The 26,483-nt window shown below is 39.3% G+C and overlaps 1 pseudogene; it reads right to left on the reverse strand.

Moving 5' to 3' along the window:
- Positions 1-4,330: 4,330 nt before the first annotated feature.
- The window catches only part of LOC100350477 (eukaryotic translation initiation factor 5 pseudogene), a 64,952-nt pseudogene continuing 42,799 nt past the window's right edge, over positions 4,331-26,483 (reverse strand).

Genomic DNA, 26,483 nt, shown 5'->3' on the forward strand with positions numbered 1-26,483 from the left:
ATTAAAAGTAATGCAAATATTATAATCAATGAGACAGAGAGCATTTCTATTTACTGAAATAGTATATTTTAAATCACTTTACTTTCAGAAATTCTTCATATTAGCTAATTTGTGTTACATCTAGTCACATTACACCTGCAGGGGACTGAAAAAAATATAAATACTCTAAATTTGTCATCACATAAAATTATACTGGCAAATATTTCTAAATAGTGTTATACATATTTTGTGATGGAAAACTTCTTTAAGTAACAGGTGCTGTAAATCCATTTTGTAAGACCATTCAAAATGCATTTCACATCACCAGCTTCAGAAAAATTTGGAAGATTTCCTTGAATATATATTTTTTGAACTTAAAGTTAGCATTTTGCTACAAAAAAAATCAAAGGAACTTAAACTCAGTTTCTTTGGCTACTTTCAGAAATTCCAGGTCTATACATAAGTACGTAATAAAAAGGCAGGGCATGCAAGACATCAGAACCAGTGTTCAGTTAGTTAAGGTATTACTATATGTTCAGTTTTTGTTGCCAGCATAGTGTACTCAGTAGATCCATAACAAAGATTTGTTAAACTCATGTTGAACATTAAAAATAATTATGAAACACATATACAATCCTAACAAAAGTAGATACAAATTATATTATGTTTTTATTCTTGACTCAACATGAAGACAATAGTCAATATTCAGATTTACTTATGATAAAAACTTTATTGGTTTGTTAAATCCAAGGGATACACATAATATTGATCATCTGAAAATTCTTTGAGAAGGATTAGAAGTCATTATTAGTCCACTTTATGCTTGGGTTGCAGCTTGGGGTTCCTAAATTTTTTTGGATATGTAATTTAAAATGTCTTGTAATCTCTTTATTACTTAAAAACAAATTTATCTTCCTTATCACCAATCAAGCAGATTCTTCTGAATTTGCATTTGTAAACAGCTCTATTGCTCATTTCATTTCCTTCTTTATATTCAATAGTTGTTTCTTTTATTCTTGTTTTACCAAACATCAGCTCTTTATCCCTTCTTCATCCCTATTTACACTAGCATATCTAAGCCCTAGAGAACGCTTTACCTTTTGAATTATGCTTGGTTTGGCCAAGGGGAACTAGAAGCATTGCATGTGGTGTCCAGCTGGCTAACTGTGTGTGAGACGAGCTAAAAGCCCACTTCTGAGAAGCCGTGAGGAGTCCAGCAGAGCACTTGCTCGAGCAATGTTTTCTATGTTTTTCCGTAGCATCAAAGAAATTTCTTTGAATACAAGTTCTGAAATTGATTTGTAAGTATTTCTCATGTTGAATCTCCCAATACACTTGTTCAAACTTAAAACCTCATGTAATAATTCTAAATTTATAGAAAGTTTGTAAGAACATTGGAGAAAAATTAGTATCTGCCTCATCATGACTCTCTAGGTAACTCTTCGTGTCTTATTACATTTGTGTTCTGCATGTTCTCTCTGTTTACACAAGGGTGCTTCAAAATACTCATGGAAAATGGAATTGAAATGCTTATTTTGTTGTAAAACACTTTTTAAATCCACACAAATAGAAGGCCTTCAAAAATTCCATGTAGGGCCAGAGCCATGGCATAGCGGGTAAAGACACAGCCTGCAGTGCAGGCATCCCATATGGGTGGGATCAACACCCAGCTCTCTGCTATGGCCTGGGAAAGCAGTAGAAGATGGCCCAAGTGCCCGGGCCCCTGCACCCAAGTGAGAGACCTGGAAGAAGCTCCTGCCTCCCAGCTTCAGATGGACTCTGGCTGGTTAGGCCATCTGTGGAGTGAGCTAGTGGATGGAAAATCTCTCCGCCTCTGCCTCTGAAATAAATAAATAAAATCTTTTTAAAAGATTCCATGGAAATGCATATTATGAAATCCAAAAGTTCTTTCCACCAAAATAAATTCTTTCAGTTCATTTTTTCATTAGTCTTTTTTAAAATTTTAATTATTTTAATCAAGTAACATAGGTATTTGAAACAGGGAATTTTAAGACAGTTCAATAGAGCAAAGTGAAGGATTACTCTATTAGGATATCCTCCATGAATAAAATTCAATAGATTACGTGAATTTGAATTCTACTGGAAACTTGGCACCAGACTGAACATTAATCCAAGCCAAAATTTTCTCTTTAGTGTTGAGAAGCCCTAAACATGTTTTCCTTCAGGTTAAAAGTAAAAAGCTCTATAACAGAACCTCATTAGCTTGACACTGTTGAGTGCAACTTAGCTTAGGTCACCAGGCTCTCTTATGGGTATTTCAGTTGATGAAAGCAAACTGGCTGTACAGCAGAATTTGAAACCTAGGCGACATGTGAGTTTGCAAAACTTCCCTCTTTGGTGTGACACAGCACATTCCATCCAGGTATATGGCTCCTGTTCCACTCTCACCAGAACCTACCAAAGGCTCTTGTAAATAAACTCTCTCAAATAAGATTGCTAGGTTTCAATTCCTTAAAATATCAAGCTAACAAGGCTTTATTTTATCAAATGTCTGTATAAATTCAATGTGAAAAAAATTTTTTACATACATTTGTTAAAGTCTCATAACCTGTGAGATGGGTCACAAGGAAATAAGGAAACACTGTGAAAATCCTCCAAACAAAGCTTAACCATATGGACTCCCAATTCCCACAGTGCACTTTTTGCAGAAAGGAATAAACACAACAAATTTCTGTCTTGAACATGATTACTCAAATATAGTCAGAACTTGGATCAAGTGAGTTTACATTAGCTAACTGGGCAAGGAATTCTCTCACAGTCCAAATCTGAAGCCCTGCAGGGGCCGGCATAGGCCCCAGTCACCTGCATTCAGAGCCAGCATCACACACCTCTCAGGCGTCTGCCTGGATTCAATGTGAAGTAAAAAATATCCCATGTCTCACACCAAAATAGAGGCTTTGACTTAGAAATATGCTTTTAACCTTATTTTTAAAATAAAACAGAAAAACAAAAATCAAGTTTGAAACACAGTAACCCTTATTTTGGAAAGATAGCAACCAAAATCTAGAAAGCATAAGCTATGTGGTTCAAGTGGAAAAGGCATTAAAGAACAAACCATAGTATTCAGGGAAAAACCACACTGAACAAAATATACGGTATGTCGGTATGTCTAAGCATTCTGAAGTTATAATTTAAACCATAAAGGTAAAAGCTAAAAAACTATGCTCAGTTTCTTTTAGAGATTAAGTGTACCTTTACCTGTTTTCCCCAAATAAAATCAGTTGACTATTTAATCACGCCTCAGAATTTGCGTTCTCTCTCTCAATACAAAGCAACCACTACATACACATAAAATGCTAATTTGTTAATGTAGTAGTAATTCCCCTGGCTCATCCGACATGCAATGCACATGACTTCAAAGACTACAAATTTGGGGAAATTGTACACAAACTGGAAAAACAAAATTTCAAGTTTCAAAACCTGCACCTAATTAACTTTTATAGGACACTCAGGTCACTTCTGCTCCTCAGATGTTGCACTTTTTTTTTTTTTCTTTTTTGACAGGCAGAGTTAGACAGTGAGAGTGAGAGAGACAGAGAGAAAGGTCTTCCTTCTGTTGGTTCACCCCCCAAATGGCCGCTACAGCCTGCGTGCTGCGCCAATCTGAAGCCAGGAGCCAGGAGCTTCCTCCTGGTGTCCCATGCGGGTGCAGGGCCCAAGCACTTGGGCCATCCTCCACTACCTTCCCAGGCCACAGCAGAGAGCTGGACTGGAAGAGGAGCAACCGGGACAGAATCTGGTGCCCCAACCAGGACTAGAACCTGGGGTGCCGGTGCTGCAGGTGGAGGATTAGCCAAGTGAGCTGTGGCACGGGCCAACACTGTCTTTTGATTAGCAGTCTACCTTGGCCTAAACATACATTACCAAATACCAATCTGTGGGACCAGAGGTAAAATTTTAAAAGTACTGTATCTCTTAGTGGCTGAATAAAGTCATTACAAATACACACACTTACACTCTAAAGACCTCATTATGGTCTCAGCACCTAACAATATATCACAAACTCCAAGAATCCTATCAGGTTAAATGATAGTACATTATAACAAGGAGCCAATTACTTCAGCCAAAGTCATTCAGAGCCAAAAATCTTAAGAATGACCAAAATCAAATCTTTATTTTTGTTAACTGTATAAATGTGATCCAAATGTGTCCATCACTAGTTTTTCAAAATGAAACATGCTATAAAATAAGCAAACTATATCTGCTCACTGATGTGTATGGACTCCCTAGCTGTCTCATCGGGCTTAATTACAGATCACTTGCAGTAATAGATTTTTTTTTAGTATAAAGTGTAGCATGATGTTAAGCTTTTGCACATTCATGTTGCACTTCTGGCTGATAATGGAGAAAAAGTTGCAGCATTACACTGTTATGCTAGCTTGCATCTGGCTCTTTAAATGACATCAATATCAATGACGTCATCCTTGTTGTCAGACTTCACAGTTTCAACTTTTGGTACACTGGCAGCCTTCAAATACACCACCTCAATGTTCTCCTCTTCATCTTCATCACCACCAGAAGACTCCTCCTCTTCCTCCTTCAACCATTTAATAAACCGTTCTGCTTTGACACGAATCTCTTTGGCAAGTTATTTTTTTTTAAAGATTTTATTTATTTATTTGAGAGGCAGAGTTACAGACAGTGAGAGGGAGAGACAGAGAGAAAGGTCTTCCTTCTGTTGGTCTACTTCACAGGTGGCCGCAACGGCCGGAGCTGTGCCGATCTGAAGCCAGGAGCCAGGTGCCTCCTCCCGGTCTTCCATGCAGGTGCAGAGGCCCAAGGTCTTGGGCCATCCTCCACTGCACTCCCAGGCCACAGTAGGGAGCTGGATAGGAAGAGGGGCAGCCGAGACCAGACCAGTGCCCACACGGGACGCTGGCGCTGTAGGCGGAGCATTAATCTATTGCACCACGGCGCCGGCCCCTGGCAAGTTCTTTTGAGACTTATTTCTTAGAAGCCTTTTCTGACCAGCTGATGATGACTCTTCTTCTAAAACGTCTGCATTGTACATCTTCAAGATGTGTGGAATCTTGAAGATGAACTGAGCTTGATGCATTGCTACCACACACTCCAAACCGTGAAGAAGGTACCCCTGAGCTTTTTGGTTGTTGTGACAAAATCTTAGAAAATGGCGCCTGTATTTCTTAATTTGTTCTCTAATATTCTCATTAAAAAGAACTTCAGTCAGAACAAGAGGACCCATAGCTTTCACATCCAGTCTTTCTGCCTCAGCAACAATTTCCTAGTCAGATGAGTCAATAACACCCTCTTCTTTTTTTTCTTAACAAAATCGAACAGGATATTGACCCGCTCTTCCGCAGTCCTCTCCAGGCCGTCACTGAGCGTCAGAACTTACACATGGTCACTGATCTCATCCATTCTGCGCATCTGAGCTTCCTCGATTGTATCCTCTCCCCAGTCGCCCTCCTCCTCCTCTTCCACAGCCTTCGGAGGAGGACTGATTTCATCTGGTGGTGGTGGTGGTGCTGGTGTTTCACTGCTGGGCACCGAGCCATTTTCCTTGTCTTTGCCCTTCCTGTTTTGCTTTTCCTTTCCTTCTTTCCTGTCCCACTGTCACTATTCTCAGGTGGGTTTTTGAGGATGAACGTGCAGAGTTTATGATGCGTGTCAAGCATGCCTCGATAGCCACAGGCTTTACAAGAATAACCTATCGTGTGCTTCTTTGGATTGATATGCAGATCTGTTTCAGGATTCTCTCACTCAGGACAGAGAACAATTTTTTTTTTTTTTTTAATGAATGAATCCATTCAAGATGTCTTGCAGCTTATTCGCCTCATGAGATCCATTGACAATGTAACGGTCACGTTGATATAATATGGTGATAAAATCCACAGACTTTGTTTAAATTTTATCATCTGTCGGAAAATTCTGCCATTTTCCATTCTCTTTGAGAATCCAATACAAAATCATGTATGGCATGTAGCTACTGTGACTCTTCTGTCTCCTTCGATCTGGAATGGCTCCTCTGTTTCCTTGTCTCTTACACCTTTGGCAATTTACAAAACATATCAGCCTTTCTTGCCATGGGATGACACTATCTGTTTTACATATCTTTGTCAAATTGGCTTTATAAAAGTTTAATCAAGTTTCTCATACAGTCTCAGACAGGTCCTCTCCTGGCTTTCTAATGTTTACAGTTTAGTTAGAGGTCAAGAAATTTCCAAGTACTGCTTTTGTTATTCATATGTCATTTGTTGTATATTGCCATATGTTGCTCAGTTCATCCAGAGAATTGATTCAGTCATTACATGATGCAGTAAGCTTAATAATCAGAGGCACTGCAGATCACATGTGTTATTTCACTTAATATCCATGAGCCTTATTAGAGAGGTTTTATTCTTACCCTGCACTTGGAGATACCAAAATTAAAGCTTAAATGATGTAATTTGCCCAGTTACCTGGCTAATTAGCACCAAAGCTGGGACTCCATTCATAAGATGGGTTTTTAAAAAGCTCATGGAAAATGCATATAGTAAAAAAAATTATGGATGTGTTATGCTTATCATAATATACACTGTCTATGAATTCTTCAAATATTACTGATATTCCTGGATTTTTCTTTTTTTTTTTCTTTCTTGGCAGAAAAAAAACTTTTCATTCTGTTTCTCCATAGACATTTTGAAGTACTCTTGCATATTTATTATTTGTAATAGTCATTATCGTAAGTCATATATATATATAATATATATATAATAGGTAGAAACAAAAGTGAGCACATATTGAGAAACTTATAGCAGGAACACTATTCACCTACCTAACTTATTAACCGACAAGGTTTTCTTATTAATTAACCTGAGCTGTTATAATATATAAGTATTACTTTATCAGTATATTATTTTAATCAGTATATTATTTGTATTATTATATTTATTTTAACATAATTTTCACCAAGCATTTGATTATTATTTATTATAGAGTACCAGTAGTTTACTCCGAAAACAGCATTGAGACCACAGTGACATGTTACTACTTACCCACCAAAAATTTCTGTGGAGTAATGGGGACTTAGTGTTACACATGGGATTGTAAATCATACAACTACTTTAGAGAACTCTTCAGCAGTTTCCAATATAAATATGTATCAATGCTATCTCAGCACTTCCACAGCTTGAAGCACATTCAGTGGAAATGAATGCTTATGTCTATGTAAAGATGTCTGATAATGTTCAGAGTAGCTTTATTCATCATAAGCCCAACTTGAAAAGCACCCAAATGTTCACCACAAGGAAAACAGTTAAATTGTGGTCTATCCACACATAGGGATACCTTGAAGCAATCAAAAGGACAGATGATTGATTCATGCAATGGCAAGACTGGATCTTAAAAACCTTGTGTTTAGAGAAAGAAGCTAGACACAAAATAATACCTACTGAATGATTTCATTTATATGCAATAGAAGGACAGACCAAGCTAATCTATGCTGGTGCAAATGAGAACAGAGATTGTTTTCAGGTTGTGGGGACGGATTGTGATGTTGGTGGAAAGTTGACTGCAAAGAGAAGGAGGAAACTCTGGCATGATGGAAATGTGCTGTATCTTGAACTGTGTGATGATTACTTGGATTTATATATATATATATATATATACATACACACATATATATGTATGTATATGTCAAAGTTTAGTGAAGTTTACAGCTAAGATTTATACATTCTATTGTATATTGTTTATAATTCAGAAAAGTACTATTACCATTAGAATGTATACTCTAAGCACTTTCTACTGCTAGGCATCATTATGTCTGGATAAATCAGAAAAAGTCCTGGACTTGAGAGGACCACATCTTAATGGGGAATAACAGCCAGACAGTAGGTGTTGATCCTGTTAAAAAAAGAGTTAGCCATTGGCTTGATGCTCTCTATACGTTGAGTTCCTATGTAACAAACTGCAACCTAGCTTACTATGCACACAAACCAAAACCCAATTTAGGAGATTATTTTCTTTAGCAAATAGGTTTCAGTCAATCACAAACAGTTGAGCTTTGGTCAGCCACGGGCAGCCAACTACGCAGACTATACCCAAATAGGCAAGTGCTTAATCACATCATCCCCATGTAAGACAAATGCCTAGCTGTAGTAGCCAATCAGGCGACTTCACTACTTTACCTTGATGTTCAGCCTGTAATAGCTTGCTGCTCACACAGCTGGGTGGAACGTGCAGAATCCCTGGTGCCTGGTTCATGAATTACTTTATTTTATTCAAATAACCTCTGTTTAATTTACCTAAAGTTTTTGTTTCAATAATCTATAGATGTATTAATATTTAATACATGTATATACATAGTATAGGGATAGCACAAAGGATGGGGCAAGTTGTTTATTTGTTAAATGATGTTTTCTGAAGGTTTCCCAGAAGCTGATTCTTGAGATATGAGTAGAAATTTATGGAGAAGACATAGGGGCAAAAGAAGGAAGCAGAGGGAGCTCAGTTGTGTGGAGGTATTGAGGGAGCCTTCCAGGTAACAGGAGGTTCATATGATCATACAGTAGAGGAGCCGGAGCTCAACTTATGTGAAATACTGTCCTCCAGAATTGGCTCTTTCTGGAGTAAACTTCCTGTGTGTGTTTGTTTTGTTTCTCAAAATCAAGGAAAAGGGTTTACATTTCTGAATTAGCATCTAATGGGGCATGAAAAGATCACCTTAGCACTTCATACCTTGAAAGCATCACCATTTAATTTATCTCACAATTCTGTGGGTTGGTTTGGGTGATCTTTGAGTTCTGTCTTGCATATGGGATCAGCTGGCACTGGCAAATGGTTGATTTAGGATGGCCTGGTGGTTGAGAGGGTTTTGACCTGGTTTCCTGATTCTCTTGCATGTGGCTTATAATTCTCTAACTTAACTAGGATTTTCTTTTCCTTTCTTTTCTTTTCTCTTCTTTTCCTTTTCCTTTCTTTTCTTCTCTCTCCTCTCCTCTCCTCTCCTCTCCTCTCCTCTCCTCTCCTCTCCTCTCCTCTCCCCTCCCCCCCTCCCCTCCCATCCCCTCCCATCCTCTCCCATCCTATCCTATCCTATCCTATCCTTTCTTTTTCCTTGTCTCATCTTTTCTTGTCTTCCTTCCCTCCTTAATACATAAATTCTTTCAGGTCTTCTTTAGCACTTTTGTTAATATCTCATTTTATCAAAGCAAAGTCAGATGTTCAAATATTAGAAAGGTAGAGCCTATTTGTTGAAGGACAGAGAATAATTTAATAGCAATTTTTGGAGATCTATATAAAAATCTTCATTCAAAGACTTGCCTTTTATAGCACTTCCCAAAATGTATTTTTTTTCAGAAAACATCTTTTAATAGGACTCACAGGCAAGGTAATTTGTAAAGAGGTGGTTAAATAATAGCATCAAGCTGTGCTATGGAATTTATGTTTCAGTGTGAAAAGTCAAGGAGAAAAAGGAAGTGTTGAATGGAATGGTTAGTTTTCAGAACATTTTTCAAAAGGAGAGATAATCCAATTATAGGTCTGTGAGGAACTTCCATTCTTATATTAATTAATTTTCTTTTGATTTCTGATAGAGGATCTGAATTGAGGCTAGTTTAGAGAAAAAGGGGACCATCTTAAAAGGCATGGAGTGCCTCATGGGCCACAAAGAGAGCACTGACTTACCTTTGGGACATGTAAAGTTTTCTTTCTTTCCCAGTTCTTGTCTCTTCACATCCAGTAAAATTTTTTCTTTTGATCACTTTTATGTGATAGGCAATGGGTGTCAACAAACACCTTGCAGATGTATGTTACGATTCAGATTCCCAGAGAAAGAGAAAAATATAACGCACAAGCTATAAACTGATGGTAAGAACTACAGCTATATCCCAGTCATTTGGAGTTTCATTTTGCTATGGTTGAATCAATATTTGAAAACTTAAATGCAGATAGTGAGTAAGAATTTCACATGTTTGAAGTTCTAATGCTATACTGCTTTTAATTTTAGATGTAAATCAAGAGCAGAGATATTCAAATAATACAGAACCATAGGTTGCAGATACTGAAGATTTCCAAATTCTATTACATTCCTAACTTCATTCTCACTCTATCAACCATTTGACATATACCCAACCCAATTATTTTTCATAGTTTTTCTTTTTACTCAAGAGGGAGGGGAGAAAGAGGGAGAAGGAAGGAGGAAGGGAGGGAGGGAGAGAGAATGAGAGAGAAAGAGAGAGAGAGAGAGAGAGAGAGAGAGAGAGTTCTCTGGTCCACTTCCCAAATGCCCACAATGGTCAGGGCTGTGCTGGGATCTAGAGCCAACAGCTGTGAACTTGATTCAGCTCCCCTAAGTGTGTGTGGCAGCAATGCAGTTACTGAACCTTCACCTGCCATCTTCCAGGGTCTGCATGGACAGGAAGCTGGAGTAGGGAGTCAAACTCAAGCACTATGATATGGGATGCAGATGTCATACTTTAAGTTTTTTTTTTTTTTATTTGACAGGCAGAGTGGACAGTGAGAGAGAGACAGAGAGAAAGGTCTTCCTTTTGCCATTGGTTCACCCTCCAATGGCCGCCGCGGCCAGCGCGCTGCGGCCGGCGCACCGCGCTGATCCGATGGCAGGAGCCAGGAGCCAGGTGCTTTTCCTGGTCTCCCATGGGGTGCAGGGCCCAAGCACCTGGGCCATCCTCCACTGCACTCCCTGGCCACAGCAGAGAGCTGGCCTGGAAGAGGGGCAACCGGGACAGAATCCGGCGCCCCGACCGGGACTAGAACCCGGTGTGCCGGCGCCGCTAGGTGGAGGATTAGCCTAGTGAACCGCGGCACCGGTCCCATACTTTAAGTTTTTAACCACTAGGCCACTAACCTGTTCCTTCATAGTTTCTTGGGGACAGGGACAGAAGGAATAATAATTATAATAATAATAAAAAATAATAACATTAAAAGAAACAGAAAAGTTATCATTGGTTAAGATTTGACTAATTACAATGTTTTATATATATATGTGTGTGTGTATATATATATATATATATATAAAGCAACTGTTTCTTACAAAAGAGCACATTAAGGCAGTTACTATCTTTTTTTTTTTTTTTTTGACAGGCAGAGTGGACAGTGAGAGAGAGAGACAGAGAGAAAGGTCTTCCTTTTGCCGTTGGTTCACCCTCCAATGGCCACCGCGGCTGGCACATTGCGCTGATCCGAAGCCAGGAGCCAGGTGCTTCTCCTGGTCTCCCATGCAGGTGCAGGGCCGAAGGACTTGGGCCAGCCTCCACTGCACTCCCGGGCCATAACAGAGAGCTGGCCTGGAAGAGCAGCAACCGGGACAGAATCTGGCACCCCAACCAAGACTAGAACCCGGTGTGCCGGCGCTGCAAGGCGGAGGATTAGCCTATTGAGCCACGGCGCCAACAAGCAGTTACTATCTGTAATTTATCTATGACTAACAGACATAGTAAAGGAGAAGAGCCAGAGTTTGACTTTAGTGTTGCCTATTCATAACCTGTATTCTTTTCACAAGGGTAAGAGCAATAATCGCTATTTAATGAAACCTTCTCTTTACCCAAATCTAAATTATTTCTTTCCTTTACAAAACTCAGATGAAAATTACCATTCAATTTTTAAATGCGAATGGTTTGCCAAAGTCACATAGTAAATTTATGACAGATCCATGGGGCTGGCGCTGTGGCACAGCACGTTAACACCCTGTCCTGAAGTGCAGGCGTCCCATATGGATGCCGGTTCTAGTCCTGGTTGTCCTCCTCTGATACAGCTCTCTGCTATGGCCTGGGAAAGCAGTGGAGGATGGCCCAAGTCCTTGGGCCCCTGCACCCACGTGGGAGACCCAAAAAAGCTCCTGGCTCCTGGCTTCAGATTGGCACAGCTCCAGCCATTGTGGCCATCTGGGAAGTGAAGCAGAGGATGGAAGACCTCTCTTCACTCTCTCTCTGCCTCTCTTCTCTCTCTCTTTCTGCCTCTCCTCTCTCTGTGTAACTCTGACTTTCAAATAAATAAATCTTTAAAAAAAATGACAGATCCAGGAGTAATAGCCAGGAATCTTAGACCACAAAGACCCTGGTTTTCTCTTAGCAATTTTGTACAATAATATTTTTAGTAAAGTGGGATTCTATATCACAACACATTGTTATGCATAATATTATTTAAGAAAAGATTTGAATAGTCATTCCATAGGTTTCCATTCCTGCATTAATTTCAATAGATGAATGTTGCCTGCTTTCTGTATAATCTGCCCTCCATAGCTATAGGTTCAACCAACCATGAATCAGGTACAATTGAAAAGACAATTGCATCTGTCCTGAATATAAACTGATTTTTTTTCTTATTATTCTTGAAATGAATCTATAACAAATATTTACATAACATTTATGTTGTATTAGGCATTATAATTAATATAGAGATTAAATTAATTTATATAAATTACTTTTTTAAAAGATTTATTTATTTATTATAAAGGCAGGATTACACAGAGGGAGAAAAGGAGAAGCAGAGAGAGAGGTTTTCCATCTGCTAGTTCACTCCCCAGATGGCCAAAATGGTTGAAGCTGAGCCTATCTGAAGCCAGGAGCCAGGAGCTTCCTCTAGCTCTCTCATGTGGGTGCAGGGATCCCAGGACTTGTGCCATCCTCCACTGCACTCCCAGGCCATAGCAGAGAGCTGGATCGAAAGTAGAGTAGCAGGACCCAAACTGGTGCCCACATAGGATGCTGGCACTGAAGCTGGTGGCCCCACCCTCTATGCCACAGTGCCAGCCCCATAAATTGCTTTCATATATATTAATATATATTATAATTATATTATAATATACTACATTATTATACATTATATATAATCATATTAATATATAATTATATTAATATATTATATATAGGATGATATATATAAATACTATGCTATTATATAAAAGAACTTGAACATCCTTAGAATTTGTCACCTGCAGACATCCTGGAACCAATCTTCTACAGATAAGGAGGAATGATTGTATTTGGTTGGCAGGATTCTTGGACTAGCTCTGACTTAGACCAGTGAAATGGTCTGATGAGCAGTGACATTTGTCTTGTGGATGGAAGAGAGGAGTTATGGTCTCAAGACACAGAATTTGCCATCCCTGGATTGATTATTTAAAGATAACATAAGTTTAATAATTAGTATTTTGGGGCTGGCGCTGTGGCTCACTTGGTTAATCCTCCGCCTGCGGCTCTGGCATCCCATATGGGCACTGGGTTCTAGTCCTGGTTGCTCCTCTTCCAGTCCAGCTCTCTGCTGTGGCCTAGGAGGGCAGTGGAGGATGGCCCAGGTGCTTGGGCCACTGTACCCACATGGGAGACCAGGAGAAATCACCTGGCTCCTGGCTTTGGATTGGCATGGCTGTGGCCATGGTGGCCATTTGGGGGGTGAACCAATGGAAGTAAGACCTTTCTGTCTCTCTCTCACTGTGTAACTCTAGCTGTCAAATAAAAAAAAATAAAAAAAATAGTATTTTAAAGATTTCTGTAATGAATGCCATTATTTTTCAAAATGCTCTATTACAATAAGTGTAAAACCTAGTTGTGATGAAAGAACAATTTTTGAGTATATACACAGAAATATAACTTTCAGATAATGCTACATAGCTATGTATTAATTTGTTTTCCATTTCTGTAATGAAATACCTGAAGCTGTGTAATTATTATAAGAGGTGTATTTAGCTCGTAGTTTTGGAGAATGGTTCTGATGAGAGTCACCCTGACTGCTCATTTCATGCAGGATTGTATTATAGTAGCAGGAGTGTTTGCAGGAGGGAGAGATTGGATTGCAAGATAGGCAGACAGGGTCGGGTAACAAGTAAAGCCCAGTAGTACTCTCCAAATAGTCCCACTCCCTCTTAACATGGCCACAGTTGAGGACCATGCTTCTGACACATGGTTTGGGAGACAAATCTTATCAAAAACATAGCCACCTATTTTTCACTTATACTTAGGACAAAATTATTCAGTACAATTTGGCTTATACAATTTGAATCAGCCTGCTTCAATTCATTGTAGTGTTATGCTCTAAGGAAAGAAAATTATAACCTTCTGCTATAATACTTTTCTTTCCCTCAGTGTGATTTTAGGTTGCCAGATTATCTTAACTCTTTGGAAGTCTTTTATTTAGTAATTAATTTGTAGTTGAAAGACTAATTTTTATTAGTCTTTCAATTGGGTAGAATACTTGATCCTGTTTAATATGGTATTTTGGCTTTATGAGTGTAGATGGGTCTGAGAAATGGAGGAAACTGGCAATAATACAGGAGACGGGTGGCAGTGCTGTACTGATAGCCAGGTAATGCCTTCACAGTCTGCTCCTTGGTGCACAGAATGAAGTTGCTTTAATTGTGTGAGTACTATGAGCTTCAACAATTACTTCCAGGAAAATAATAAGGCAAACATATTTTCCACTTTGTTACTTTGTGCAAAATAACTGGCAGAGGTTATAAGAAAAATGCTCAATTTGCGGGATATATTTTTGAAAAAACCTTTTTTGAATTACAGTATACAAACCAAGAAATGCACACAAGTACACATAGTTTGATTCAATGAAGCACTATTTATAACTAAATATCAATTGATATGGCATCCACACCAATTTTATACTCTATATTAACTACAACTAATAAGAAAAAATGTGAGATTTGTCTTTTGGGGTCTTATTTCACTTAACATAATGATCTCCAGTTGCATCCATTTTGTTGCTGATGTCAGGATTTCATTTTTTTTTTTTGACAGGCAGAGTGGATAGTGAGAGAGAGAGACAGAGAGAAAGGTCTTCCTTTGCTGTTGGTTCACCTTCCAATGGCCGCTGCGGCCGGCGCACTGTGCTGATCCAATGGCAGGAGCCAGGTGCTTCTTTTGGTCTCCCATGCGGGTGCAGGGCCCAAGCACTTGGGCCATCCTCCACTGCACTCCCGGGCCACAGCAGAGAGCTGGCCTGGAAGAGCGGCAACCGGGACAGAATCCGGCGCCCCGACTGGGACTAGAACCCGGTGTGCCAGCGCCGCTAGGTGGAGGATTAGCCTAGTGAGCCGTGGCGCTGGCCGATTTCATTCTTTTTTTATGCTGAGTAAAATTCCACCACGTATCTGTACCACATTTTCTTTACCCAGTCATCAGGTGATGGGCATCCAGGTTGATTACATATCTTAACTATTGTGAATTGAGCTGCTATAATATGGGAATACAGGTAACTTTCATCTGCTGCTTTCATTTCCTTTGGATATATTCTCAGGAGTGGGGTAGCTGGGTCATAGCATAGATCTATTTATGGATTTCTGAGGAATCTCATACTTTCTTCCATAATGCTTGTACCAGTTTGTGTTCCCCCACCAATAGTGTATAAAGGTAACTTTTCCTCCACATCCGTGCCTGTGTTTCTTATTTTTTGATTTTTGGATAATAGCCATTCTAAGTGGCTTGAAGCGATATCTCATTGTGTTTTTATTTAATTTTCCTGATAGCTAGTGATCCTGAGCATTTTTTATGTGTCTCATAGCAATTTGTATTTTATCCTTTGAAAAATGTCTATTTATATCCTTTGCCTGTTTCTTAACTGGGTTTTTTGTTTTGTTGCTTTTGAGTTTATCGACTTCCTTATGTATTCTGTATATTATTCCTTTATCAGATGTATAGTTTACAAATATTTTCTCCCATTCTGTTGGTTGTCTGTTTACTTTGTTAATTGTTTACTTTGCTGTGGAGAAGCTTCTTAGCTTGATGTAATCCCATTTGTCTATGTTTCTGTTACTTGCGCTTCTGGGATCTTATCCAAGAAGTCTTTGCCTATACCAATATCTTGCAGTATTTCTCTTATTTTCCACTAGTAATTTGAGGGTTTCAGGTCTTAGGTTTAGATCCTTGATCCGTTGTGAGTTGGTTTTTGTATGGGGTAAGACAGGGGCCTTGTTTCAAACTTCTGTATGTAGAAATCCAGTTTTCCCAACACTGTTTGTTGAAGAGACTATCCTTTCTCCAGAGAGCTATTTTAGCTCATTTATCAAAGATTAGTTGCCTGGGTTAATTTCTGGGGTTTCTATTGTGTTGCATTGGCCTACATGCCTATATTTTTTTTCAGTACTGAGAAGTTTTGATTATAACTGCCCTGTAAAATGTCTTTAAATCTGTTATTAAGATGCCTATAGCTTTGTTTTTATTGTTTTATATTGTTTTGGCTATGTGAAGTATTTTGTGCTTCAATATAAATTTCAGGATTTTTTTTTTCTTAATCTGTGAATATACTTGGCATTTTCATTGGGATCACACTGAATCTATAAATTACATTGAGTATCATGGATTTTTTGATATTGATTCTTCAAATCCATGCAAATGGATGATTTTTCCATTTTTTGTGTCTTCTTTTATTTCTTTCATTAATGTTTTATATTTTTCATTGTAGAGACCTTTTACTTCCTTGGTTAAATTTATTCCATAGAATTTACATTTTTTGTAGCTATTGTGAATGGGATTGATTTTTTTAAAGATTTATTTACTTGCCTGAAAGAGTTAGAGAGAGGCAGGGGCAGAGAGAGTGAGAGACAAGTCTTCCATCTGCTGATTTACTCCCCAATTGGCCACAACAGCTGGAGCTGTGCTGATCCGAAGCCAGGAGCTAGGAACCTCCCCTGGGTCTTGCATATGGGTGCAGGGGCTCAAGGACCTGGGGCATCCTCCACTGCCCCTCCAAGCCATAGCAGAGAGCTGGATAGGAAGTGGAGCAGCTGGGACCTGAACCGGTGCCCACATGGGATGCTAGCACTGCTGGTGACAGCCCTACCCACTATGCCACATCGCTGGCTCCTTTTTTTAAAGATTTATTTTCTTATATTGTTTGAAAGGCAGAGTTACAAAGAGGCAGAGGGAGGTAGAAGGGGAGATAGAGAAAGAGAAAGAGAGAAAGAAAATTTTCCCATCTGCTGGATCACTCCCAGATGGCTGGAACTGCTGGAGTTGGTCCAATCCAAAGCCAGGAGCCAGGAGTGTCTTCCCAGTCTCCCATTCAGGGGTAGGGGCCCAAGGACTTGGGCCATCTTCTACTGCTTTCCCAGGCCATAACAGAGAGCTGGGTTGGAAGAGGAGCATCTGGGACTAGAACCGGTGCCCTTATGGGATGCTGGCACTGCAGGCAGAGGATTAACCTACTGTGCCATGACTTCGGCCCCATACCCATAGATTTTGTATATTCAATTTTTGAAGATTTTGTTTGTGAAATGCTGTATTTTATCAAATACTTTCTCTGCATCTATTGAGATAATCATATGGTTTTTAATCCTCCGTTTTGCTTATGTGATGTGTCATGTTTATTGATTTGTGCATATTGAACCACCCCTGATACACCTGGGATAAATCTCAACTGGTTTGGGTTGATAATCTTTTTGATATGTGATTGGATGTGATATGCTAATGTTTTCTTGATTTTTTTCATCTATGCTCATCAGGGATGTTAGTCTATAGTTCTCTCTTTTTGATGCATCTTTCTTTGGTTTTGAAATTAAGGTAGCACTGGCATCAAAGAATAAGTTTAGAAGGATTCCCTCCCATTCAATTGTTTCCTGTAACTTAAGAATAATGGGGATTTGTTTTCCTTCAAAGATAGGTAGAATTCTGCACTAAAGCCTTCAGGTCCTGGGCTTTTCTCTGTTGGTAGCTCTATAGTAGTGACTAAATATCAGTCTGGTTTATTGTTGGATTCAGATTTTCTATGTCCTTATAACTCAATTTTGGTAAATTATATGTGTCCAGATATCTATCCTTCCCCCACCCCAGATTTTCCAGTTTGTTGGCATATAGCTGTTTGTTGTAATTTCTAATGATTCTTTGTATTATTGTGTCAGTTATAATATTTCTTTTTTCATTTCTGATTTTACTATTTGCATCAATGCACTTTTTTGGTTAGTTGGATCAATGGTTTTTAAATTTTGTTTATTTTTTCAGAAAATGTGGTGTTGAAGTCTCCAATTATTTATTTATTAGAGCTTATATCTTTCTTTTTTTATTTTTTGACAGGCAGAGTGGACAGTGAGAGAGACAGAGAGAAAGGTCTTCCTTTTGCCGTTGGTTCACCCTCCAATGGCCGCTGCGGCTGGCACATCATGCTGATCCGAAGCCAGGAGCCAGGTGCTTCTTTTGGTCTCCCGTGAGGGTGCAGGGCCCAAGGACTTGGGCCATCCTCCACTGCACTCCTGGGCCATACCAGAGAGCTGGCCTGGAAGAGGGGCAACCGGGGCAGAATCTGGCACCCCTACTGGGACTAGAACCCGGTGTGCCGGTGCTGAAAAGCGGAGGATTAGCCTATTGAGCAGCAGCGCTGGCCATAGCTTATATCTTTGTTTAGATCCATTAATAAATGTTTTATAAAACTTAGTACCCTAGCATTGGGTTCAGATTCATTTACTATAGTCATATCTTTATTGAATTAGCCCCTTAATCATGACCTCCTTTATCTCTTCTAACCGTTTTTGTCACAAAGTCTGTTTTGTCTGGTATGACTATGGCTATTTCTGCTTATTTTTATTTCCATTTGCATTGAATATCTATTTTTGCTATTTCTATTCTTTCACATCCAATCTGTTTTTATCTTTATTGGTGAAGCATGTTTCTTGAAGGCAGCTCATAGATGAGTCTTGTTATTTTATCCTTATAGTCAGTCTGTGTCTTTTACTTGGAGAATTTAATCCATTTACATTCAAGGATATTATTGATAAGTAATGACTTGGTCCTGTCATTTTTCATAAATATTCCTTTGGTTTATTTTGAATTTCCTTTGTTGTTTTATAAGAAGGTTTTCTGCCTTCTCATACTTTCATGATGCTGAGTTATTTTCCTCTGTTTTCATAGTATACCCTGGAATATCATTTGTAAGGAGAACCAGGTGGTGACTAATTATTTTAATTTGTGTTGTTTTGGAAGGTCTTTATTTCACCTTAATCTATAAATGAGAGCTTTGCTATATAAATTATTCTGGATTGCTAACTTTTTTTTTTCTTTTAGTGCTTGTACTATATCTCTCCATTCTCTCCTGGCCTCTCGGATTTCAGTTGAGAAATATGCTGTCAATCTGACTTAAGTGCCTTTAAAGTGATCTGGTGTTTCTGGAAAATTTTCGGGTATTCTCTTTATGTTTTACTTTGGAATAGTGACTATAATGTGTTGTGGTGAGGCTCTTTTCTGATCATGCCTATTTGGGGTTGTATGTACTTTTGTATTCGGATTCCATATTTTTCTCTAAGGTAAGAAAATTTCTGCTAGCATTCCACTGAATAGGTTTTCTTCTTCCCCATACTTTCAGGAACTCCTAAGACTCTTTTATTTGGTCATTTGATGTTATTTCATAGATCCTGAGCACTATTTTTGGTCTTTCTTAAATTTTTGTCTGAAAGATATTTCAACAAACCTGTCTTCTAGCTCAAATGTTCCTTCTTCTGTCTCACTAAGTCTGTTGTTCAGGCTTTATGCTGTACTATTATTTGACTTATTGAATACCTCATTTTTATTATTTCTATATTTTTTAAATATCTCCATCTCATCACAGAATTTCTCATCTGTGCCATATATTAATTTCCTTATTTCATTTATGTATTTCCTGTTTTTTTTGAGTAAACTTACAATCATCCTTTTGAAGTCTTTTTCAGGCATTTCACTAATCTCCCCTTTTTCACAGACCAATATTTATGTATTATTGTGTTCCTTTTGGGGGAAATATTTCTGTGTTTGTTCATGGTGTTTTGTTTCTATGTTGGTTTTTCCACATTTGGGCAATGTCTTGTTACTCTCTGTTCTGGAGGATTTTGCTTGCTTGAAGGTTTTCTTTATTCTTGGAAATGTGCATTTGGGACTTGGTGGAGTTCCTAAGGAACTCTTCAGTGTGCCTCCCATCCCATCCACAGGACCCATCCCAGCATGCAGGGAGCTCTGAGTTTCTGCAGTCAGAACTGGTGTGTATAGCCCTCTTACCTCTGTGCCCAGCATTCACAGTCACAGGGGTTAGGGGTTCCACTCACCACCATCCCCAGTCCCAGGATCCTTTGACAGCTGCAGAACTCCCACTGTTTCCTGAGTTAGGGGAGTTTAGCTGTCTCTCCACCTAAGGAGAGTGAGGCTGGTGCTTTGTGAGAGAAGAAAGGGAGGCAACATGGCCTCTTTTCATGGAGCTGAGTGTTTGCCCAGACTGCCACTAGTCACCCAGGCTGGACTTGGGAGCCAGTGGGGGCCATGGAATTCTCCCTCAATCAAAACCACCAGTGGCGGAGGCTACGGAAGCCTTCTCTCACCTTGGGCTGAGGGGATGGTACTTCCTAGCTGAGACAGCCATGTAGATGCAGCAGTTGCTGGTGGAAGTTTGTCTTTCTTTTTTCCTCACTGCTGCATGGGGTCTCTTCTGTTCTGTTAATTCTCCACTGAAATTTTTTTTACACCAGTCCTCTGGGAACAGGTTCTTTCTTTCTTTCTCTTTCTTTCTTTCTTTCTTTCTTTCTTTCTTTCTTTCTTTCTTTCTTTCTTTTTTTTGTATCTTCCTGTAACAGAGGTCAGTGTGGCTCCTCACTATTCAGTCATTTTGGATCTTGCCATTATTATCTTCATCTATTAATTTTTTTAGTTCATTATTTCACTATTTTTATAGTTCCCCTTCAGGAAAAACCATCAAAGAGAGTTTGAGAATCAAAATGCCTAGATTATAAATTTTAGTTCAATAAACTGTCATTGATCTTTAGGAAATCACATGTTTTTGTAGCCTCAATCTTTCCTTGTCTTCTTTAATGTAAATTGTGTGTATATATATATGTATATATATACCATAAAACAAATTGTCAACCTAATAATTTTCAAGTGAACAACTATGAAAATCACTAACAAAATCAACAAAAGGAACATTGACAGTACCCTAGCACCTCACCCCACATTTGTCCCTCTAGATACATCTGTTCTTCCCTACCATCCCACCAGAATTACCAGCTGGGCCAAATCTGAAGCCAGGATCCAGGAGCTTCCTCCGGGTCTCCCACGTGGTTGCAGGGGCCCAAGGACTTGGGTCATCTTCCACTGCTTTCCCAGGCCATAGCAGAGAGCTGGATAAGAATTGAAACAGCCGGGACTCAAATCAGTGCCAATATGGGATGCTGGCACTACAGGTGTCAGCTTTACCCGCTACGCCACAGCACTGCCCCTTCCTTCCTTCCTTCCTTCCTTCCTTCCTTCCTTCCTTCCTTCCTTCCTTCCTTCCTTCTTTCTTCTCTCTCTCTTTCTCTTTCTCTCTTCCACAGATAAGGAGAGATGTCGGAGTAATTGTCTCTAGTGGTAAGGAATTTTCCACTGCAAATATTATTTAGAATTGTCAGTGTAACATGAATATAAAAATTAAAACACATTTCAGACTGTCTGGTTGTTGTTCTTAATTTATCTAAAGACAGTGTATCTGTGCTTGTTTATTGCCTAAGGGGTCAGACCAATCCCATCAGCTCTTTTTTTTTTTTTAAGATTTATTTATTTATTTTGAGGTCAGAATTACAGAAAGAAAGGAAGATTTCGCCGACTTCGATCTCTTCCTTTCTTTCTGTAATTCTGACCTCAAAATAAATAAATCTTAAAAAAAAAACTTTTGTTGGTCGAAGTCGGCGAACTCAAAAGGCTTCCATAGCCTTGGCAACTCATGACTATAGCCTAGGGAGATTACTGACGCCATAAACAAGAGTGTCAATTTGTTAAGTCAACAACAGGAGTCACTGTGTACTTACTTCTCATGTGGGATCTGTCCTTAGTGTGTTATCCAATGTGAAGTAATGCTATAACTAGTACTGAAACAGTATTTTACACTTTGTGTTTCTGTGTGGGAGCAAACTGATGAAATCTTTACTTAATATATACGGAATTGATCTTCTGTATATAAAGAGAATTGAAAATGAATCTTGATGTGAATGGAATGGGAGAGGGAGCGGGAGATGGGAGGGGTGTGAGTGGGAGGGAAATTATGGGGGGGGAAGCCATTATAATCCATAAACTGTACTTTGAAAATTTATATTTACTAAATAAAAAATTTAAAAAAAACGAAAGAAAGAAAGAGACACAGAAATCTTCCATCTGCCAGTTCACTCCTCAAATGGCCCAATGGCAGGGACTGGGTCAGGCCAAAGCCAGCAGCCAGGACCTTTGTCTAGTTTCTTATGTGGGTAGCAGGGGCCCAAGCATTTGGGCCCTTTTCTGCTTTTCCCAGGCCATTAGCAGAGAGGTAGGTCAGAGGTGGAGAAGCAAGGACATGAACCGGCATCCATATGGGATGCCAGTGTTGCTGACAGCTGCTTTAACCAATATTCCATATTGCCAGCACAAGCACTTTGTCCTTGATACACTCACATAGTACTATTTTTTATTACTTCTTTTTATTTTTACTGATAGTTGAATGCTACCCACCATGTTTTGCTTCATTTTGGAATTGTTACAAAATTCCTACATTTGTCTTCAACCTATCCAACTTTGATGTCTTTATTTCTCTCTATGAAAATACAAGGACCTGAGAATATTTACCTTCAATTCTCTCATCATGTTTTGAGTGTTATTGTTATCTAAATGCTTATCTTTTATTATAGGAGTCATTATTATTAATATTTTTATTTTATATGATCAAAGTTCTATTTTATTTCCATGCATCATTTACCATGTCTGGCCCTATGTTTCTTCATTCATCTTATACCTCTTATCTAACATCATTTTCTCTTTGCTTAAAGTATATTCGTTGGCATTTCTTAATAAATCTGAAAATGCCTTTATATCACCTGCATTCTGGGAAATATTTTTCCTATGCATATCATTGCAGTGGTTTTTTTCGGTTAGCACATTGACAGTTGTTGTTCGCTGGCTTCCAATATTGCTGTTGAGGTGTCAGCTCTCACTCTAAATTTTACCCATTTGAAGTGAGTCTTTCTTCTTTGTTCTTTTTTTTTTTAATCTTTTTATCTTTTTTTTGGACAGGCAGAGTGGACAGTGAGAGAGAGAGGCAGAGAGAAAGGTCTTCCTTTGCCGTTGGTTCACCCTCCAATGGCCGCCGTGGCCAGCGCGCTGCAGCTGGCGCACCGCGCTGATCCGATGGCAGGAGCCAGGTACTTCTCCTGGTCTCCCATGGGGTGCAGGGCCCAAGGCCTTGGGCCATCCTCCACTGCACTCCCTGGCCACAGCAGAGAGCTGGCCTGGAAGAGGGGCAACCGGGACAGAAAACGGCGCCCCGACCGGGACTAGAACCTGGTGTGCTGGCGCCGCAAGGCGGAGGATTAGCCTAGTGAGCCGCGGTGCCGGCCAGCAATTCACTCTTTGAATCTGGCAGATTATAAGACACCATTTTGTGTTTGGAGTAATAGAATCCACGTATTCATCCTTGTGAAATAAAATTTGGAATACATAAAAAATCTAGGTTTCTTTTTTTTTTAACTTTTATTTAATGCATATAAATTTCCAAAGTACGATTTATGGATTACAATGGCTTCCCCCCCATACCGTCCCTCCCACCCACAACCCTCCCCTTTCCCACTCCCTCTCCCCTTCTATTCACATCAAGATTCATTTTCAATTATCTTAATATACAGAAGATCAGTTTAGCATACATTAAGTAAGGATTTCAACAGTTTGCTCCCACACAGAAACATAAAGTGAAAAATAATAGATGATTTTTTTTAAATGATGATGAAATCAGATCAGACCTATTGTCATGTTTAATCCCAGTGAGAGTCAAGTTGGGAGTTGATAATTTTTTTTTTTTTTTACAGAGGATCAGTTTAGTATGCATTAAGTAAAGATTTCAACAGTTTGCACCCCCATAGAAACACAAAGTGAAATATATTGTTTGAGTACTCGTTATAGCATTAAATCTCAATGCACAGCACATTAAGGACAGAGATCCTACATGAGGAGTAAGTGCACAGTGACTCCTGTTGTTGACTTTACCAATTGACACTCCTGTTTATGGCATCAGTAATCTCCCTATGCTCCAGTCATGAGTTTCCAAGGTTATGGAAGCCCTCTGAGTTCTCCGATTCTTGTCTTGTTTAGACAAGGTCATAGTCAAAGTGGAGGTTCTCTCCTCCCTTCAGAGAAAGGTACCTCCTTCTTTGAAGACCTGTTCTTTCCACTGAGATCTCACTCACAGAGATCTTTTGCCAGAGTGTCTTGGCTTTCCATGCCTGAAATACTCTCATGGGCAAGAGATATATAATTTGGGACATGCTCAAGCTGACTTGCCCCAAATGGTAGAGTTAGAAACATACCAGGGGACTCCAATTTAATCCCATCAAGGTGGCATGTACCAATGCCATCTCACTATTCCAAGTGATCAATGTCAGTTCACAATTGATCATAATGAAAGGACTAAGAGTCAAAGGGAGCACATAAACAAGTCTAGTACCTGCTAACACTAACCGATAGAATAAATAAAGGGGAGAGTGATCCAACATGGGAAGTGAGATACTCAGCAGACTCATAGAATGGCAGATGTCCTAAATAGCACTCTGGCCTCAGAATCAGCCCTAAAAAATCTAGGTTTCTATCCCTCTTTATTTTCCATTTTGTTTTGTCTTCCTGTTCAGCATTCTAGATAACTTTTCTGACTTATAGTATCTCATCAAATCTAAGCCAACATTGCATTTAAGAACATTTGACTATGATAAAATGTTTTCTTATCAAATTGATATAAAATGCATACAATTTCAAAGCACAAAATATAGGACAGTTTCTTTTAGATTATTGAAATATACCATCATTTAGTCTACAAATTTCATTTCTTTGTCATCAGGTTTGCTCTGGCTCCTTCTTAACTCATGATTTGGGTGATCCCTGTTTTCTCACCTTAGCTCCCTAGGAAAGTCATTGAAAATGAAATTCCAATTTTCTTGGGTAGATAATTTCCTCTAAGTCAAAGGTATCTTGTGATCTCCTTGTTTTGCTCTCTGAGTTTCCATTTTCTCCTCAGTGTTTTTCTGGCAAGTTCCCATATTCTCTCAGTTATTTTCTTAACACTTCCTAGTAGATATTTTTAATACTGTTATCTGTATTCCTATGCAAATTCATTTGATAGGTTTGCAAATTCACCCTGTTTTTTCTCACATAAAATGAGAAATGTAATAGCAGTTTTACAATGTTGTAATGATTATTATACAATATGTTAAAATATTTTTCAAGTTCTTGGAAAATTCTTACTAGTGTAATCATGTCAATGCTTCAACTTCAGATGCACAAGAAGATAACTGAGGAATTTTTAAAAAGTTATTCATTTATTTGAAAGACAGAGTGACAGAGAGAAAGTGGGAAAGAGAGAGCATGCGTGCTTCTATCTGCTGGTTCACTGCCCAAATGTCTGTAACAGCCAAGGCTGCTGCCAAGCCCAAACCAGGAGCTCCTCTGGGTCTCTCACATAGGTGGCAGGAACCCAAGTACTTGAGACACCATCTGCTGCCTCCCAGGTGCATTAACAGGAAGTTGGATCAGAAGCAGAGGAAAGACTTGATCCTAGGCATTCTGATATGGGATGTGTCCCAAGTGGGGTAGTAACAAGCTGTACAACAACATTTGACTCAGGGGTTTTATTTTTCAAATGAGTAAGGAAAGATGAAATTTTGGTTAGGGAAATTTCCCCCTTACCCATAATAAAAAAGGAAAGGAAAACTGAGATGATGATGAGAAACCTCCTGGTGGTTACATAGTATGCAGGTGATCTTCTGAGGTTGTCTAGGAGGATGAACTCTGCTCTGTACAAGAGGCTCTGCTGTACTCCTTACAGACAAGGCTATGATAGGGTGAAGGGAACAAAGGCGCCACAGGTGAATTCTCTCACCATTGAATCTAGTACATTGAATGTACTTGTCCAGAACTGCAAAGAAAGAAATGTGGTTTCTGTAAGTACCTTTTGTAGGCATATGGAACATATGGACAGGGGACCCCAGAAGAGGAAGTAAGATAAATGGCTCCTGCAGATGGTCTTGTTGATGTGGTTGTTCATAGGGGACCATCAGAGATCAAGGGAAGGCACTTTGAGAGGTGCTGAGGTCCTAGTGTGATTCCCTTGGGGCCTCTTAGCATTACATAGTTGAGATGACATTAATAGCAAATGTTCCTTGGCATTTTCCATGTGCCAGGATGTCTTCCCACTGGACGAGATAGGGGCTGTCGTTATTCTGCTTTACAGAAGAGGCACATCTGAAGCATGTAGAAGGTGAAGTGGATCTGAAGTGTGGCTGTAGAGTCCTTGCTGCTGCCCCCACACTGTAAGAAATGAGGGATGTGGGGCCAGTATTAGGGTACAGCAGATTAAGTTGCAGTTTGCAATGCTGGCATCCCATATGAGTGCCAGTTTGAGTCTCAGCTACTCTGCTTCCAGTGCTTCCAATACAACTCCCTGTAAATGTGCCTGGGAAAGCAATGGAAGATGCCCTAAGCATTTGGGCCCCTGCCACCTACATGAGAGACCTGGGTAGGGTTCCAGGCTCCTGGCTTCAGCTTGGCCCAGCCCTGATCATCATGACTATAGAGGGAGTGAAC

The sequence above is a fragment of the Oryctolagus cuniculus genome, chromosome 6 (genome assembly GCF_964237555.1).
Source record: "Oryctolagus cuniculus chromosome 6, mOryCun1.1, whole genome shotgun sequence".
Taxonomy (NCBI): domain Eukaryota; kingdom Metazoa; phylum Chordata; class Mammalia; order Lagomorpha; family Leporidae; genus Oryctolagus; species Oryctolagus cuniculus.